At 45.2% G+C, this 15,130-nt stretch overlaps 1 protein-coding gene across 4 annotated transcripts in view; it reads left to right on the top strand.

Moving 5' to 3' along the window:
* Window positions 1-732: 732 nt before the first annotated feature.
* The window catches only part of SATB1 (SATB homeobox 1), a 100,790-nt gene continuing 86,392 nt past the window's right edge, over window positions 733-15,130 (top strand). Inside the window, exon 1 of one of the 4 annotated variants that reach the window (XM_088835403.1) lies at window positions 733-867. The gene's annotated coding sequence lies outside the window, so the exon portion shown is untranslated. Of the gene's footprint in view, window positions 868-1,399; window positions 1,526-6,709; window positions 6,848-15,130 lie in introns of those variants that run through there. The other 3 variants (XM_088835427.1, XM_088835423.1, XM_088835425.1) reach the window with 3 other exon arrangements.

The raw sequence follows: 15,130 nt of genomic DNA, 5'->3' as shown, positions 1-15,130 counted from the left end.
TGCGCCCCGGGTGGGGGGCGAGCCTCCGCCCACCGGCCGGCCTGGGTGGGGGCGCGGCGCGCGGGGCCTCTGCCTTGACTTCCTCCTCTGCTGGCAATCAGCCACAGTCACCCCCGGACCCCCCGGCACCCCCCAAAAGCCCAGCCAAACAGCGAACCGCGGGAGGAAGCCGCCTGCTGCCGGAGGCGGGGAGCGCGCGCGGGGGGCCCGGGAGAGGCGAGGGGCCGGGCTGGCGGCGTCCGGGGCCGCACCGCGGCCCCCGCGCGCCCCCCGGGCGCCTACACTTACCCTCGCGCCCGGGGGGCGCGGCTCCGGCGCCCGTCTCGGCGCGCGCCCCTGGCCGCCCGCTGCGCCCCGCGCCCGGCCGGCGCGCGCGGGGAGGGAGCCGGGAGCGGCGCGCGGCGGCGGCGAGGGCTCCGGCGCGCCCCGCGGGCGGGCGGCCGCCGAGGCTCCGCCGCCAGGGGGAGAACCGGGCGGGAGCCGGGGCGGCGGCGCGCGGGTCCGCCGAGCCCCGGGCGCAGCGTGGCCGGCCCGGGGCTGCGGCTGGATGCGCGCCCGGGCGGCTGCGGGCTCCCGCGGGGGGCGCCCCGGTGCCTCCAGACCGCGGGCGCCGCCGCCCCCGCCCCTCCCCCGGCCGCACCCCTCCCCCTTCCTCCCCCGGCCCCGCGCGCTCGCGCGCTCGCTCCGCGCCGCGCTCTCCCCTTTAAACGCCCACTCCGGATGGGAAAAGAAGACAACTTGCAGTCAAGTTGCAATTAACTTCCGCGGCGGCCGCAGCCCGGGCGGCGGCGGCACCGGAGGCCGAGCCCGCCGCCTCTGGAGCCCGACGCCGGCGCGCCCCCCGCCGCCCCCGGCGCCCCAGCCTGAGTGAGTGCCGCTCACCTCCCCGCCCTCGCGCCTTTCTCTCTCTCTTTATTTTTTGCCCCGATTTGTGCTCTTTTCCTTCGGTCTCTGCTTTGCTCGGAAGCGATCCAAACTTCACCGCGGGACCCGCGCGCGGGGCGCCTCGTGGGGGGCGCCCAGCAACAGGGGTCCCCGAGGCCCTCCTCCCGCGCGCGGCGGGACCCGGAGGGGCGGCCGGGGGCCGAGCAGGGGAGGGGGCGCCCGGCCGGGGCCGCGGGGCGCTCACTCGCCCTCCCTCGGGGTGTGAACGCTCGCACACACCTGCCCCGACAGACTCCGGCTGAACGAACGCCTCCGGGTCCGCCGCGGGACCCCCTTTGGCAAGAGAAAAGGGCACTCGGGGAGCGCGCCGGGAGCTCGCGGGGACCGCTGTGTGCGCCCCGGAGCCGGCTTGGCCGCGCGGCGCCCGGCGGGGAGCGGGAAGGTCCTGTCGGCCGGCCGCGTGCGGCAGGTTCAGCATCCGTCCCGGGCCGCGCGCCCGCCGGGGGCGGCGAGCGGGGCTCGGCAAGTTTTCGGCAACTTCTCCAGCCCGGAGCCGCTCGGCGCCGGGGCGCTCAACTTGGAGCCGGGAGTTGGAAAGCGGCGGCGCCCGGCGTGTCGAGCCCTCGCCGGAGGTAGGCAGGTGGGTCCTGACCGGCTCCCGAGGCGAACGCGGGCGGGGCGGGGGGTCGGGCTGGGGGCCGCAGGCGCGCCGCCCTCCCCGGGGGCCGGGACCGCACCGGGGCGGCCTGCGGTCCGCGCCGAGTCTCCCCCCGCGGCCCCGGCCCGGGCGCCGCGGCCTTCGCGGGGCGCTCCGCCGCCCAGGCTCCGGGGCCGGCGGGGCGCGGGTTTGCACAACCCCGGGGAGAGGGCAGGGCCGGCCGGCGGCTGCTCCGGTCAGTGACAGGCGCGTGCCGGGACCCGGGAGACCCACTGGGCTGGACGCCCGGGCGCCCCCAGAAGCCACGGAGTTGGGCTTGGGGCTCTTGCTAGACGTTTCGGCACGGATCGCCACTAGAGCGTAGCACCTTTCACTTCCAAGTGTCAACCTCAGGATCGCCTCTCAGAGCGCCCTGGTTGGCAACTTGGACCTTGGCGAACTTTCTCCGCAGCATTCCGGATTTTCAGGCAAACGCTGGGAGTCTTGGACTCCACATGGTTTTAAGCAGACCGAGAAAACCGGACGACGAAACAAGTCCGAGTCTCAGGAGAGAACCTTTCTGCCCCTACTGGCTGGGGTTACCTCCTGGGAGGCCAGGGGACCTTACTTTCCCAAGAGGACAGACGAGGGGTTAGGAATGAGGAGCTCGCGACTGCTGGGTGTCAGGATTTGTCCCAAGCAGGTCCCGAAATCCAGTGTTTGTGCTGCTGACAGTCATTCATGCCGCTGAAATTTTATTGAAATTTACACCCAATCTAAAGTGAATTTTTCTGAGATGTCAGGAATTAAGATTTATTCTGCAGTCAAACGTAGCTTGGGAAAAAAAGAAAAAGACGAGACAGCCAAGGTTGAGGTGTTTGCTCTGAAAACCTTTAATCCTGTGCGGTGCTCTGCTATGACTTAGCAGCAGTCCTTTATTTCTTCTGCGTGTTATTTTAGTAGAACAGGAGGACATTCATATACTGGCTGCTCCAGTCTGCTGGCAAACATTAGCATTCAGGCTTACATTTTTGACAAATGTGCAGACAGGAATAGCATGAATAGGCATCTTAAATATTAACAACCTAAGCATCTGTTGTGAAACAAATTTAATATATTTACTCTGTTTTTCTCACATTGTTAGAAAAGGTTATAATAAGTGCATAATTTCAACTTTAGTTAGCAGAAGTAACTGGCTGTATCTTTCACTACCTCTCCAAGTGTTTAACACAATCAGCAGACATAAATACTTTAATTAACTTGGTTAGGCACATTATTAAATACACTTTAGACGAAGTGAATACTATATAAAATGTAACAGTAGCAAAATATGTACCCTATTTGTGTACATTTTAAATGACTGTGCATTTTATAAATATACCAGGCATGTTTATTCTTCATCTCCATTTGACACTTATTACTTTATATTTTTCCTAATGGAAACAATATTTTAAATGTAGAGTTGTTCAGTCATATGTAATACATAACATGTAAACAGTAGCTATAAAATAGAAAGCATTGTTAAATTTGAGCATGGCTACATTGTAACAAGATTATACAAGAGAAATAAAAATCCCTGCTCAATTTTGTATTCCTTTCTGAATGATGAATACACATGATGGATGAGAAAAGAACAGATAGGGATTTCCCTCCTAAAGTACTAGTGCCTTAAAATGTGTCGGGGGTGGGGGTGGGGGACAAGGGGGAGAAGCAGGGGAAAGATCAGCAGAGAAAGAAGACTTAAAGAACTTCCAAAAGTCTGAGTAGTTATTTCCAGAATCAATGCATTCTTCATTTTCCCACAAGCTGAAATATGTAATAAATAATAGTTCTTTGTATGTAAAAGTATTCCGAAGGAATGCCTTTTGTTCAGTTGTTGTAATAAATTAATATATTCTTTGGTTGATGATCTACAAAAGTAGTTCTTTTGTCTCACAGCATCTTAAACGAGAACGGCAACAAAATGAATGTTGGTTTATTTCTGCACAGAAGTCTGTTGCCAGCTATAGGAACCTACAATTGAATAAGAGGGTGTGCTGAGGGATGGCGCAGCAAGTCTGCATTAAATTAGCACAAATGGAAATATCTGGGGGAGATCTTCAGCGATTTTTGTTCATGTGATAGGTTGAGGATCGTAAATTAGGCCCAAAAGGTCAGGTGACAAGCACCTGTTCCTCATTATTGTTAAAACCTTTTGGCTGCAAACACTTAAGCTGAACACAGCATGGATGCGCAGCAGGAACTCTGTGAAGCTCTCTGGTGGGTTTTCACCCGCTCTGTAAACTTCCAGAAGGGCCTTACACAGATATGCCCTTCACACAAACACCTCTTCTTCTAAGACATGTTGTCGCGGATGACTCTTGGATCACCTTCATGCTTGAGACTGATGGAGTATGTAAATGCATGTGGCTGACTCTGTCTGAACCTGTTGTAGTCAAGTGCAGATCTAGGCAAAGTATTATTTTTTCAAACCCCTCTTATTCCTTTACCATCCACTGATTAATGATCAGAGTTTGTTCGGGTTTTAAATAGAAACCTCCCCAAATTGCTTTTTATGCTTTTTAGATAAGGTGGGTTCCCACTTTAAACGATGCCAGGAGATATTTTGCTTGGTGCTCGTACAGAAGAACAGGAGTAGCTCCATGCCGACAAGAGCTTTGTGGTGTATAGAGAAAGAGAAGAAAACCGCATTTGACATGAGTGCTGTTTGGGTGGGTATCATCATTTGCTCTCCAAACTTGCCACTTCTCTCAGGGGAGTTCAGTAGTATTTTGATTAGAATTAAGGCATGTGATTGGATTTTTATGAATGGTTTGCCATTAGCTATTTCAGAGAGCAGAATAAGCATCCATAGTGAACAGACCTCAGCACAAGGTTACAAAATATAAAAGGTGCCAGTTGCTTTTAATTAGCAAAGGAGGAGGATTTTGAGTAAATTCGGTAACCGTGATGATTAAATTCTCTATTTAAATATGCTCTTTGTCTTTTTTTGGTTTGGTGTAGTTTCTGCTTATTAAGTAGTCATTTTTAGCATTTGTGATCAGATTACAGAACCGTCATCCCTCTTGCTTTTCCAATTGATTTGGTTTGCAAACTCCAAAACACTGGGATGCTTTTAACAAATTGGTTTACGTTTTGACAGAACAGAGTTAAGTTAATTAATAGATCAGGCACGGAAAGTCCTCCATGGTAGGGTGTATTTTCTGGTAAAATGAAAGTTATGTTTCAGCACGATGAGCATCAGGCTTCAGTAATCTGTTCCTCGTGTGGAATGAACACTTCCTACTTTGAGCTAGCAGGCACCTACTGTTTATTTACGCTGCATTAAACTGACAGCTCAGCAATCAGAGGAAAAATATTACTTACCTTCCTGAAGTAAATACCAGTTTATAGGTTAGTGCACGTATTTATATTCCTGTCACCACTAAATAATGGCCCTGTCTCCACTTTAATATCTACCTGTACTCTAATCCAGGGCTTTAGACTCTTCCTGGTTGGGGGTAGGGGTCGAGAAGAGTTTTCTTATCATTTCCCAGTGGCTCAACTTTAAAAAAAGTCATTTCATCATCTCATTTCTGTCCTGCAAGAATCAGTTGAAAGAGATATTATACATGTTTACTTTACATACTTCAACTGTTACATCCAAATCCTAAAAGAATCCACATGCCACTTAAACTAGTCATCTTGAGCAACCTCAGGACAAATATGTTCAAACACATTCAAGTGTACGTTTGCTAAATTAAACTCTCTACAAAGTTCCAAAGAGATAACTTCAGCTATTTGATTACTTAGATAATAGCTTTGATAAAATGTCTTCTCTTCCAAGCCTTAGATGGAATGCTTGAGTTTTTAATGGAGATCTGCAAATATGAATATAAAGTGAAACACACTGACGGCTGGATGGATTAGTACAGTTAACTTTCCTCTGAAAATATTCTTGCCTCCTCCATCTTTTTGTTTAAGCTGCCAGCCTTGGATTTCAACTTTTTTACAATACTAAATTCAGGTGTTTTTCCTTTTAAATTGGAAGCCCATTCTCTTTGGAGACCCCTGGAAACGTCAAAATACAGTTAAAGTTGAGCTCCAAAACTTGTAATTAATTTGAGAAAATGCTTGTTATTAAGGACATTCTGTAAGTAGCTCTTAGCACTCAGCCTGTCCACCCAGTTGTCAGTCTCTAATCACATACTCCATTGACAGCAGAGCAGAATGTGGCCTTAATGCAGCATATAAATCAAATCTGTTACACAAGGTTCTTCTCCTTCCCTCCCAAAGAAAAAGTGTCTTCTGTGGTAATTTATATATCGTTCCTAAGTGCTGTTCTCAATGGTAAGTCTATTTCAACTTGATGTCTTCATAGAGTGTGATCAACACATTAACACACATTATTTAGTACTTTTGAACTTATGCCAATGGTACCTTTTGCTGTTTATTTTTTAAAGTCTTTTTTAAGATCAGATATTTCATTTCAGAGTAAATAGATACAGATTGTGTGTATATATATTCAGGGTGAGATTTAGTAGCTTAGCGTTTCTCCAGCATATTGGCCTATTTTTATGCTTTGAAGTTATTCTGTATCTCTTCCACAGTTGTTGCTGTCTGAAGGTTCGTAAATAGAAATTCTCATCACCTCTTTCAATGGACTTTCAAGGATGTAATTTGGTTTATGTGGCGATCTCAGCTTAGTTATGAGAGATGAAAATCAGTTAACCAGTATCCCAGCATTTATGTGCCTAGATTTGGCTGACATTTATTCAGTCCAGTTATTTGATATTTGGTAGTGAAGTGTCTTGTAATCAAACATTAAGAGTTGGTTCAGCTTTCCAGTGGAGAAACGGTCTTGCTGGATGAAACCTTTAACTGTGCAATATTTTATTACACTCATCACTCACTTGAGAGCCCGCTTATCGTGACACGAATTTTTGCTGCACCTCAGGGGTGCAGGTCCCCAAGTGAAGCTGAAATGCTCGCAGAAGACGCAGATGGCAGGCTGCACCTGGTCCTGTCTCTGCTAGGGCGTCTGTGGACCTGCGCTGCGCACCCTAGCCGCACCCCCTCCCCCAGGTGTGCAGGAAATGGAGGGTGTTGTACCCGGTGAAGTGGGTGGACTCTACCCAGAGCTATGACCTGATTTGTGACGTACCCTCAGAACTGCAGTAATGGTCCAGCTGCTTTGCAGGCAACTGGTATCCACCTCATTTGGGGATGCTTCTGCCTTGCTAGCAGTGCCAGAGACAACTTCGTCATTGTCACCTCATCAAAGACTCCTCCTTGAGAGCTCTCCTGGAGGGCTAGATTCTGAGAGCAGCCTCTGGTATTTGGAGGGTAAGTGCCAGAAAAGTTCCTGTTAGTTCCATGTGAGGACTCAGGGGCTACAGCCGCCAGGAGAGGCCGGCGCTTAGTGTCCAGGGGAGGTCTCCATGTCTGGATGCTGCCATTTCTTGGTGAGAGATGATTTGGGACCAGAAAGCAGCAGAGATTCCGCAGCGTGCATGCTCTTCTGGGTGGTGAGATGTGGTGGAGAGCTCCCAGGAGAAATCACTAGTTCTTCCTTCCTTGAGATATTTAAAGAAAAGGTACTCAGTAATCTGTGAGAGGGGGAACTCTGTAGATGCAGTTTTCCAGGAAGCTGGGCACAGAGTAGAGTGGATTGCTAGAGGTTCTTTTCTAGTCTTACTCAATGGCTTCTGATATGCCGTTAAGAGCATGCAAACGACAATGTGGCCTTTTAACGTTTATAATGTTAAGGACTTTAAGGTAAAAGAGGTTGTCTGTTATATTTTATTGTAATAATTATTATAAATAAAATGCAACCTAGTCCATGCAGATATCTTTTGAAATAGAGATAGTCCTGAATATGGGTCTCCATAATTAGCTGTTTGATGTTGAATGCAATTGAGTTTTCCTGATCCAGTGAACCAGACAATGGAAATCATTGGGGATTAACAGCAGGGCTATGTAATGATTCTTGATATAGCAAACCTTTCTTTCCTTGTTCACTGACAAAAATATTTTATCAGTAAATAAAGCACTCAATTCAAATGCTTACAGTTTTAAATTTTAAAAGGACATCCAGAATTGATGAAATAATCCAAGTGTTTCTCATTGTATTTTCGCCAACTGAAATGATACCTAGACGTTCTTTCTGATAGATTTCTCCAGACCGTGAGAGGAAGGAATATTATTTTAATAACTATGCTTTAAATTTTTTTTCTTAGAGGTGGGCTCGCTTTGGGGGTGGTTTAAGAAGACTCAAAACCAATTTAGAACATTATCTTAAAAGTTTAAAAATGACAGCCTTACTTTGCAAGGAGTCATTGTATTTTAATAATACTGTACACTTATTAGTGTTATTGGAGCAGTAGACAGTTAATTACAGCCTTTTCTGAAACATGTTAACTGTATATTAACAGTCACATTAAAAAAGAATGATGTATACTGTTGCATACAAGCTGCTGCTTGCTAGACTCCTTTCAAAATAGTCTTTCAGAGTGTATGGAGTCAGATTTGGGGTCCAGAATTATCAGAATGTTTTCTAATAAAGTAACTTAATTTTAAACTTTGCACTGGGATGTAAGATCTTTAATTTTCTTCTTTTTCCCCTTTCTCTTTGTTGGCACTGACTTGAGTCCTTCTGCCAGTAGCTTCAGAAGTCAGTGTCCCTCAGCAGCGTTAGCCTTCCCACACTGTAGTTTGAGATGCCTGCATTTTTGTTTTGTGGGGACTTTGGCCAACATAAGCCATTGAAAGCTCATTGGGTTGATTCTCTTTGTGGCATCTTTTTAGTTACTATTTCTTGAACCAGGCTGTGCTGTCTTAGAATTCTGTAAAGCATGATACATAAGATACATTTGAGCAGTTGATCACAGCAGTAATTCTAAGACTATTTTATTTTCCAAATCTAAAGCCTGGGTTTTTGCCTTGGCTTCTGGCGTGGCAAACAATGGGTGACTGAAACTAGTGGGGCTGAGAGCTGGATTGAGCCTGCCTTAGACAACGCTCAAACTGGTGGACTCTTTGAACTCTGCCAGCTAATCTGGATATGTTGACCTCCTAACCTTGTAATACAGCGCTTAAAAAGGTACTGGGATTCCCACTTTATGAATTTCTAGGTGCTGCTGCCTTTATTTATTCCAACAAGTTATTCAACTACAAACAACAACAAAAAAATCAGTGTAAGGTACAAGTCTGTGTTACAGAAAATAGTAACTCCACGTTCTGTCTTGCATGGAGAGCACTCATTGAAGATCTGCTGAGTTAATACCAGAATAGTGAATTCGCTTGTGCCGATATGGTTTAGTGGGAAAAGGCTTTTCTCTCCGATCTCCTCTTTCCACTGGGGTCGTCTGCACGCGCGCCAGTGTTCTGGATAACTGAGGGGCTTTCTTCTCTGCATGCCGTGTCCTTCTTGGATGGTAGAGCCAGGGTCTGTTTCCTCCTCCTCGACCTGGAGGATGGGGCAGCGTCTCTGTGAGGCTCTTGGTCCTTTGGTGTGGGGTGGTGCTCACAGCCTGCTCCGGTGTCCCTGCAGTCAGGCTACCAGGTAAAGGTCCTTCTGCTCTTCTGGGGCCGAAAATACTGTGTGCTAAGCAACCGATGTCTGACTGACCTCTGTCTGTTCTTTCTTACGACGGTGATGTTTTTTCAGGACCTCCCTGGATGAATATCAGCCATGATTAATTGCATGACAGATAGTTTTCTATCCACTTATATATAAAATGGATTTTTATACCCATTGTGTAACATTGTTTTGAGATTTAGGGTATTTATGTTAAAGACGATTTCCTTCTATTCCTTAAAATTAATGCTCACGTTGCAGTGGGGTTGGGTTAGGTGCATCTAAAATGCTCTGAAAAGTTCCCAGGCTTCTAAGAAAGTTATCTTTAAAAAAAAAAGACACTTCCTCTTTAAATTTATTTCCACGTGTGAGGCTCTTTGCTAGACAGTGCTGTTTAGTTACACAAAGAAAAGTCTCTCTGAAGCAGCAGACTGCTGTGTGACCTAGGCCATTATCATGCACATTCTATCTCTTTAAAAACACTCTCCTCTATTTGCCCTATTAATTGTTGATATGTTGCCATCCACGAGGCAAAAATTAGAGCTGTGATTAAATAATCATGTGATGCTCCTTAGTGCCAGTGAGAGCAAACTCATTTTTCCAGGCCCTGATGGTCACTGATTATTGTATCACCACTGGCTTGCTTTATTTTTTTTAATGATTCTCTATCTGTAGATTACCCAACTACTGTCCTTCTTTGCAAAATTAGAGAAAATAGAGAACATTCAGCCCGTTAATTGGCTGGAGGTCCTCAGGGATGTAAGGTAGACATACCTTTTTCTGCTTTTGGTCACCTGGTAGGTTCTTTGGGGAGGCTACATCAGTGGTGTGGTTGCCTGCCATTTAATTTACACTGGTGTTTTGGCTGGGATGGAGGCATATGGGGAATGCCAGGAGAATTACAAAAGGAGCCGGGTATTAAAATTCAGAAATGATTAAAATTGAAATAAAAGGATGCTGCTTCTTTGCCAGTGCTCTGGCAGTCATAACGACACGTCGAGATTAGTTTCCACCTTCATCTTTTCCTTCTTTTTCATTTCCTCTCGCTCGTTGTTGACACGTTTTCCTTCTGTCTGTCTCCCGGCTCTGTACCTCTGTGCATTGCCAGGCCTCCCTCTTTCCTTAAGCGTGGAGAAGCCTACTTAACCTTATTATAACAATAACAGAATAGGTTGTTAATATTTAATATGTACATGATTAAAATTTCTCTCCCTTAAACATAGGTCAGCTGTATCATTATTAACCAGCATGTAATTTTTCATTTAAAATATTCTTATTCTGCCCTTGCTGTTTCTGAAATGTAGTCTACTTTGCTAGTGATTTAATACATAATGTTTAGAAAACTGTGGTCGGCTAGTGAGAAAAGAACTTACCAGTCATGGATAATCAATTATGCATGAATTCAGATGTAACAGATGGAATCTGTGAGTTAAAGTTTCCCTTTGCCTTAGTGGTTTTTTTTTTTTTTAATTTGTTTGTTTGACACCTGTCTCATATAGAGATAAACATCTAATGTAGCATGTGAGAAGCTCCCTCATATCTCTGTATTCTCTTTAGAATGAATTTGATTTTTTTTAAACTTAAATGTAAGGGCAGAGACTTTCTGTGGTCTTGAAGATGATCAGATTCTCTTCCATCACTTCGTGGATACAGAAGCGGGTCCTGTTTGGCTCAGGAAGGGTGACTGTTCTAGTTGGCAGAGGGAGAAGCGCCGCCTGAATCCAAGGCTTCTGCTGTGCTCCACTTCTTTTCCCACTGTGTCGTTGCTTCTTTTTTGAAGGAGTTGCTTACTGGGAGCATTATCACACTGACTCTGGGCTTTCAAGCATTTCTGATGGAAACTGTGGTTGACTAGTTTTAATCTGTGTGACATTCTCTTGTATGACGTGCGGACTGTATCTGTGCGTGTGTATCTCATGCTACGCTAGATGTGCATTATATATACATTTATGCCTCCTAGGTTGTTGGTCAAACAATTGGATTTTCCAAATCTATTGAAAACACCCCGAGATTTGGTTTATATCCAATCCTACAGCATATGCCAGTTACAGAGACGCCTTTACACCAGCTTGTGGTGTTATAAATTCTTAGAGACAAAGCCCCTTTGTGCAGAGTGAACTAAAAAGTTATTTTGGAGAGTCTTGTTACCTCCACAGAGAGATAAGTTTGATTTTTGTTAAATATGATATGAATGTGTAGTAGTTTTTCAGTCACAGAAGTAATAGAGCCGTGGGTATTGTCCATCTTTACAGCAATTACAGTCTCAGAACAGCTACAAGCTGGTCCCCGCCAAAAACTTTCATAAATGTGCTGTTTGTTTCTCTCCCAAGAGTATTTATATATAGATTTTAAAAATGCAAATGAAAATAGTCTTTACAGAATAAATGAAAATAAATGATTAAAAAAATAGCCTGAAGGCCCACTACTTCTGTTTTTAAAGATATACTGCAGCATTATTTATCAACTTTTTGCTTCATATCAGCTGGAAATTTGCATGTGTATTTATAGTCCCTGGTAGTTATCTAATGAATTAAATTCCACAATAAACACACTAATAAGGAAAGCCGCACCTGCAAAATAGGTAACTGGATATCCTTTAGCTACAGTTATGCTGTAAAACTATTTTAAGTATTTTATTTAGACTTTAAATTATTTTATTTAGTATTTTATTTTAGACCAATAAATATGTAATCTTAATTTGGCTTTCCTGTGTAACCATATTCCTTAGTCATGCATCAGAAAAATACATATATGTAGGAATGAACTTCAGGGAGATCCAATTTAGATATGAGTTTCCAATACATTAAAAAAAAACAAACAAACTCCATCATTAATATAAAAGCCCCTAATATAAAATCAGTGAGAACAGATGATAGGAAACAGTATCAGGCAATACATTATAAAAAATATATCATTACAGATTATTGCATGCAGAAATAAATAATTGTAATTACTATCACAAAAAGTGACTGTTTGAAAGCCTTTTGAGTTTATTACTAAAAATGCATTCTCTTCTTAATAAGTGCAATCTAGAATATTTACATGGAGAGTTCACAGACTCTTACACTGAGCACAGACATGGAACTGCCACACCTCTGGCTGGACACAGCGCGTGTCAGTGGCCTGCAGATGCTCCCTGGGGACTGTGCTGGCTCAGGAGTGCAGTGAATTTTTACTCTTTTGAAAAATATCCAAGCAGAATGTTTGGATATTTGGAAGGTCTGGTTCTTGTCCCTCCTTTCTCTTCTCTTGCTAAGAATATAGAAGAAAATCTGAACAGAGAACTATTTTCTTGCCTCAGAGGACCATCAAATTACCTACTTTGGGTGGGATATTGGGTCTCTCATTACGAATCCATGTTAATTATCCTTGGGTCAGGTAATCATCACCTGAATTAATTATCCAGTGGAGACTGGACCACAGCTGTTGGCGGGTAAGGGCAAAGCAGTGGAAGGTTGAAGGCAGTTTTCAGTGTGTTGCAGCTTATTGTTTTCTGTATAGCATGATGTTTTCATGATAATATACATCTGCCAGTCTTAGGAACAGAGGATTGTTTTCCTTTAGTTTTGTTGTTTTCAAATGTTTAAGTTGGGGTAAAAGGTGCCGTACCTCATGCCGTTTGGACAGCGTGTGAGTGGACAGTCCAGTGGCCGTGGTGCGCCCAGCGCCACGGTCTCTTCCAGGTCTTTGCTGTCATCCCAAAGAGCATGTGCTTTAGTTTTGAATTAAACTCCTCCTTTGCTTCAGCGAGTTTCCGCCATTTTAGAGGTATTTAAACACTGTCCATTCTTTCCCCCAATGAATGGTCCTTGTCCCCTGCTTTGTGGTGGTGGGCACCGGGGTGCAGTGTCTGATACTGCCCTTGGTCGATCCTTTTCCCAAAAACAATCTGGACCAGCATCCAGGCCTGTTGCGACCTCAGACTGTCTTTCCCTTCAGGTTAGCCGGGGAAGGCTAGAATGGCATTGACATCACTAAGGAGACTTGGTTGGTGTGTCTTGACTGAAGGTTGGCTGAGAATGGTTTCTGTTCAACTTCGTTGGAATTGAAGTCCTGGGGGCGCCACACAGCAGTGAGGAGCCCTGCGCCGGCTCCTGGGCACACACAGTGTGAACACTCTAGTCCTGCTCAAGTGCCATGACTAGGGCCAGAAAAGAGTTGAACGGTTTCAGCTGTTTCAGAGGGAATCCCACTCAAGGTTGAAATTTTCTGGGAGAAAAAGCCTGCTCAACTATGTTGGGGCAGGGGGAAGGAATTAGAGAAAACCAGGATGGTTCTGGCTCCAGTAAATAATAGACTGGTTTTGGAACTTTACTTCCATGTGTAATTTTGTGGTTACTCTCTTATGTCTGTGATGATAAATCATACACTTGCACAGGATTTCTGGCACCCCTGTAAATCTCAAGCCAGTGCCCAAATGCTAATTTATCATGGTTCCTCAACAGCAGACTTTGTTTCACCAAATCAGTGATCTAACAGCTTGCTCCCTACCTTTTTTGTTTTTTTTTTTTTTCAATTTGAAACAAGTAGCTTGCCTGCACATAAATTTCTTAAATTTGGGGTAAGTGCTGATTCTTAAAAGAGCCTTAATTTTTCCAAGTGACTCCAGGATCTCCATACCCTTGGAAGATGTCCTAACAGGTATATTTGATTTCTTGTCTCTAACACATTACCTACTTCAATGGATGCCACATCTGGCTGTATGCTGGAATCAGCTTGGAAACTCTCAACCGCTGGCTCCAACCCTTGGCAATGGGGTGCAGCCTGGGTATCTGGACTGTTGACATACCAAGCAATATTAACATGCAGCAGATTTGAGAAGCCACTGAACTAACTTCTGATCTTATCCTTGGCTTTACTGCCTAAGAGTGCAAGAATCTTTCTAAGATTTTTACCAGCACTCACTCATCAAAACAGTTCTTGGCTTCCTTTCCCTGTTAATTGCCGGCACTGTGAGAGACTCCTGGAATACAGACAGGAGTCCAGCCTCAAGATGTTGACAGACATGCAGTTGGGAAGGGCAGGCATGCAAATATGAAATGCCACGCTTGGAGGACGGGGCTTGGGATGGGGCATCGAGGAGCAAGTGGCTAATAGCTGGAGGAGGCTTTGGAAAGAAGGGGTGCAATCAGGCTGCTTATCAAAGAATGCGGCAGAGGGGGTCCCCGAGAGAGAGAGAAGGAGGCCCTGCTCTTCAGAAGCAATGGGGGAAGACAGCCTGAAACTCTTAAGGGGTTGGGTGCTGATAGCTGTTAGTACACAGGCTAATATGGAGGTATGCGGGGGTCTCAACAGCATTGCTATTAGAACCTGGCCCCTACTCAGTTCTGGAGTTAGGTCTAGGCAGAGATAACCAATTTTGATGGGATTATTTCCATTGTGCCTGTCAATGTTGTGGTCCATACTGATATCTATGGAAGGAAGATATAAAATTTTGTCCAATAAATTCTTGCTTTAAAAAGAGGTAATAATTAGAGGTAATATTTCTGTTAACTCCACCTCACTTCCACTGTCTCGAAAAGGAACAGTCATTGCAATTAGCGATAGAATTTGGTTGCAAGTGACACTGAACTTTTGGCTCTCATTTATTTATTCAGATTGTAAACACTGCAAATATTTCAAAGTCCCAGATATCTCACCAGGTTCTAGAAGCCAACTCTAATGGCCGTTCATTTACCTCAGCCCACTCTCCCCAAACTAGCTTAAACATCAGCCTTTCTTTGCTTTAATAGTGACCTTTGCCTATTAAAACCATAACCCAAATTACTGGTGGGTATTTACATTCTCCTTTAAGAAATTAGGAAACAACTTTTGATCTCTATCATCCGGCTATAACTGAAACCCCACATATTAGGGAAAAAACAAAAACCAAAAACCTTAGGCCCCATGTTTAGAGTTTATTATTTCTCCTTTATCTCTCCTGAAACATATTCAAGCCGTTTGCTTTGATTCTCTGCAGCACACCATTATTTGTTTGGTATTTGGATGCCCTCCCGGTTTGAGTAGATATCTACATTAAAGCTTCCAAAAAAGCCATTTCTAGTGGCAAC

This window comes from Moschus berezovskii, chromosome 1 (genome assembly GCF_049115385.1).
Source record: "Moschus berezovskii isolate FMDL1 chromosome 1, NW_MosBer_1.0, whole genome shotgun sequence".
Classification (NCBI taxonomy): Eukaryota; Metazoa; Chordata; class Mammalia; order Artiodactyla; family Moschidae; genus Moschus; species Moschus berezovskii.
This window is presented reverse-complemented; position numbering and strand designations above follow the sequence as displayed.